Raw genomic sequence first — 4487 nt, 5'->3', positions numbered from 1 at the left:
ATGGGTGACCCTGGAGGACATTATGCTGAGTGAAGTATCTTAGTCACAAAAGGACAAATACTGCTTGGTGCCACTGTTGTAAAACAGGACTGACATCGGGTTTGGGAGGAGACTGAGAAAGATGGGTTCAATAATGTATACTGCGGAGCCCGGTGCCGGGCCGGAGCTCCCTGAAGTTTGCATGAGAGGAAAGCATGCTGGAACCTCAAGAGAATGATGTACTTGAACTCCCAGATTATGAGCATGTGGAAGATGAAACCTTCCCTCCTTTCCCACCTCCAGGTCCTCCAGAGAGAGGAGATGGTGAAGAAGCTGAACTTGATGAAGAGTCAGAGAGAAGAATACCTGCTCCTGTGCCTCCAAAGAGAACAGTTAAAAGGAATTTACCCTGAGCTGGATGCTCAGAGATTAATTTCAGAGAGAGGGCTTCCAACCTTAAGGCATATGTTTGATAATGTAAAGTTCAAAGGTAAAGGTCATGAGGCTGAAGACTTGAAGAAGCTAATCAGACACATGGAGCACTGGGCACATAGGCTATTCCCTAAACTTCAACTTGAGGATTTTGTTGACAGAGTTGAATACCTGGGAAATAAAAAGGAAGTTCAGACCTGTTTAAAACGAATTCAACTTGACCTCCCTATTGTACATGAAGATTTCGTCAACAATAATGATGAAATAGTAGAAAATAATGACCATGATATAACTGCTACTGAATTAGATCCATTTTTGAAAAGCTCATTTGCAACTGAAAGGTTTGCTCCTCAGTCAAGTAGAAGCCTAACAGAAGAGCAGCAACAGAGAATTGAGAGAAATAAACAACTGGCCTTGGAACGAAGGCAGGCAAAGCTTCTGAATAACAGTCAGTCCCAAGGAAATGATTTGCTAGTGGACACACCCAGGACACACCCAGTTGGTGAGGTTAATACAAGTGAAGATCAAAAAGAAGAGGTATCAAATGGATTACATGAAGACAGGCTAGAAAATCTACATGATGATGTTGCCGATACTGTAAATGTACTGGAGGAATCAGAGAAAATACAGCCGGACCAGCCTTTTTAAATGTACAGCAGTAATTTTAAGCTGAACTCATGATTTTGAATAGGCCTCAACAAGAGAGAGTGTATTAACTTACTAACCTTCCCATTGGGGTTAACTGTGCTCGCTATATTCCCTACTACTGCTAAGTGAATATCCTTACCTAGTAAAGCTTTTACAGGTTTCTGTTTAAAAAAAAAAAATGTATACTGCATTGAAACAGATAAGGGAGAAAACTATATAAAAGGGATATGTGATTAGGTATTTTTGTCATGCCAGGAGTCCAGAGCCAAGGCTGCATAGTGGAATGGACCTGGTGGAGGGTTGTAAACAATGAAATAATTTTACTTTTGCTTTTCCAAGAAGGTAGTGTAGTAGGTGGGAGGGTTGGTTGCGGGGAAAGTGCAACAATGGACAAATGGAAACCCAAAGTCTCTGTAAATCTTCATTGAAATGAAAAATAAATTTAAAAAAACAAAAACCCTGTGAGGCAGTTTTACTATATTACATCGGGTCATTATGAGGTAAAATGTACTTAGTGATACCTAACAAAAACAACAACAACATAAAATATACATTGCATATCAAGAGCCCCTCAGTCATTATCAACAGTTAACAAACTAGGCAGCTAACTGGAAGGTTGATCGTTAGAGTCCACCCAGGGATATCTCACTGCAAAGGCCTGGCTATCTTCTTTCAAAAAAATCAGACAGTCAAACCACCCTAAGGAATATAATTCTACTCTGACATACATGGGGCTGCTATTAATCAAAGTCAACTTCATGATAACTGAGTGTGGTGATACTGTATCAGATATAGAATTGGCTTCAAGAGAGTCATTGTTGAACACAAACAGACACAACATATACCTTCATAGTGCTTATAGTAATATGAAGAGATAGATATGCAGCCATCAGCTGTGGAACTTAGGGTATATTCTCTCCTGATGTTACAAGAATATAGCAAAGACACATTATTGAAATGGGGAGCAAGTATCAGATGTCTCTAAAGAGCTATATTTCAACTAACACTTGAGAGATGAGCAGCTAAGTTAGTCCAGCCAAGAATGAGAAAAAGAACATTATAGACAAAAGGAATGTTTTTGTTGTTGTTATGTGTCATCGAGTTGCCTGTGATTCTTAATGACTCTATGAACAATAGCTCTGAATCCTGCTCTAACCTGAGCCAGTCTCACTGACTCTGACAAATCTAAACTCATTGCTCCAGTTACCATGTCAATGCAGATCATCTGAGGTCTTCCACTCTTTTTAAAAGGACAACAGTAGATGGACACTGGTATTCAAGTATGAAAAAGCACTCCTTAGAGAGCTAGACAAAGGCCACAGATTATCGTAAGGAAATTCTATTTTTTTCTCCTTATCCTAAAGAAAGATTAGATTGTTGATGAGATTACATTGATTTAAGGTTGTTGTTGTTGGTTTTGTCAGTCATTTGTGACTCATAGTGACCCTATGTACAACATCCCTAAACCCTGCTCTATCCCGTGCCAATCTCATTGCCTCTGACACACCCATCCCGATTACCCCAGTCACTGAATCAATCCACCTCATAGAGGGTCTTCCCCTCCTGCGCGCTGTCCCTCTACTCTACCCAGCATGATGTCCCTCTCTAAAGACCTGTCTCTCCTTACAACATGTTCAAAGTATGTCAGACGAAGCCCCAGAATCCTTGCCTCCAAGGAGTAGCCTGGTTTAACCCTCTCTAGGATGAATCTGTTTGTTTTCTTGGAAGTCCATGGTACATTCAATACTCTTCTCCAGCACCACAGCTCAAAGGCGTCAATTCTCCTTCTATCCTCCCTAGCCATTGTCCAACTCTCTGATGCATAACAAGTGATTGCAAAGACCATGGCCTGTATCAGGTGGACCTTAGTCTCCAGAGAGACACCATTGCTCTTGAGTACTTTAGAGAGGTCCCTACAGGAGACTTTCCCATTGCAATATTTTTTTTTTTATTTCCTGGCTGCTAGTGCCAAGAGTGTTGACCCTGGAGCCGAGCAAACTGAAGCTGTGAACAATCTCAATCCCTTAGCCATCTATCCTGATGCTACTGATTGGTCCAGTGGTGAGAATCTTTGTCTTTTTGACATTGAGCCTCAGTCCATACTGAAGGCTGCAGTCCTGGACCCTCTGCAGTAAGTGCATGAGGTCCTCCTCAGTTTCAGCCAGAAGGGTCGTGTTATCTGCATAACGCAGATTGTTGATTAGGTCTTTTAAAAAGATCACTGATTGCTAATGGAAAATTTTAAAAGATCACTGATTAAGGGAGCTTTGGTGGCCTAGTGGCAAGAAACTGCACTGCAATCCCAGAGATAAGTAGTTTGAATCCACCAGATGCTCTACTGGAGAAGGAGGGGCAATCTACTCCTGTACCAGTCAGATCGGATTTGACAGTACACACAAAAAATAATAAAATTTTTTTTTAAAGACCATTGATTGCTAGGAACAAAGAAAAGATAAACCTATTCGATTCTGAGTAAGATAGAGTGGTGACTTGGACTAGAGTGGAGGCTGTATGGTGAAAAGAAATAGACAAACCTGAAATATTTGAGGGGAAAAAATCAACAAAGTATAGTAATAGATTAAATTTGAAGCATGAGAAAGAAGATATAGTTACTTCTACATAGAAGAACATAGTTACTTTCTTCTCTTTGTATTTGATTAATTTTCTTTTGACTACTGCATAATCAGCAGACTATGCACTAACATATCTCTTTAAAAACATACTGTGTGAGCAATTCTCTATTCTTTGTTGAATTATTATTTTGGACTTAATCCTATTTTTAAGCACTCATACAATATATATTCTTATATAGATATAAATAAATGATTGAATAAACAAATAAATGGGGGAGAAGAGACAAATCTACCATGTAAAAGTATTTGAAATTTTGTGTAGATACCTGTCCTTCAAGGAGATGGAGTGTAACTCCCCACTCTAAGTTTGGACTACCCATAGATGCATTTCTAAAGAATTTTGCATAAAAGTAGGAAAAACTTGACAAACTATCACAGCTAAGTGATCAGGCTCAACACAAACTGTAATAAGTCATATTAATAATAAACTCTTGATATAATATGATGAAAATATTGTCTTTCAAAACTCATTAACCCCAACTTAATTATGAGACATACATATTAGACAAATCTCAATTTAAATACCTTGTATAAAATAACTAACCACTATCCCTCAAAACCGTCAAAGTCATCAAAACCAAGGAGAATCTGTCCACAGCCCACAAGAGGAATTTATAGAGATATGACAATTAAATGTAATAAAATATTGGTTAAGAACCTGGAACAGAGAAAAAGACATTTGGCAAAACTAAAGAAATCTGAACAAACTAACAAACTATGAAGTATGTTGTTATGTGCCATTGTCGAGTCAACTGGGACTTATAGCAACCCTGTGAGCAATGACTCTGAAACTAT

At 38.8% G+C, this 4487-nt stretch overlaps 1 pseudogene; it reads left to right on the top strand.

Moving 5' to 3' along the window:
- The first annotated feature begins 194 nt into the window (after positions 1 to 194).
- LOC102857423 lies at positions 195 to 1059 on the top strand (annotated as a pseudogene).
- The last annotated feature ends 3428 nt before the right edge of the window (positions 1060 to 4487 follow it).

Source organism: Elephantulus edwardii, unplaced genomic scaffold, assembly GCF_000299155.1.
Source record: "Elephantulus edwardii isolate Elephantulus edwardi_28Jun2011 unplaced genomic scaffold, EleEdw1.0 scaffold00100, whole genome shotgun sequence".
Classification (NCBI taxonomy): Eukaryota; Metazoa; Chordata; class Mammalia; order Macroscelidea; family Macroscelididae; genus Elephantulus; species Elephantulus edwardii.
This window is presented reverse-complemented; position numbering and strand designations above follow the sequence as displayed.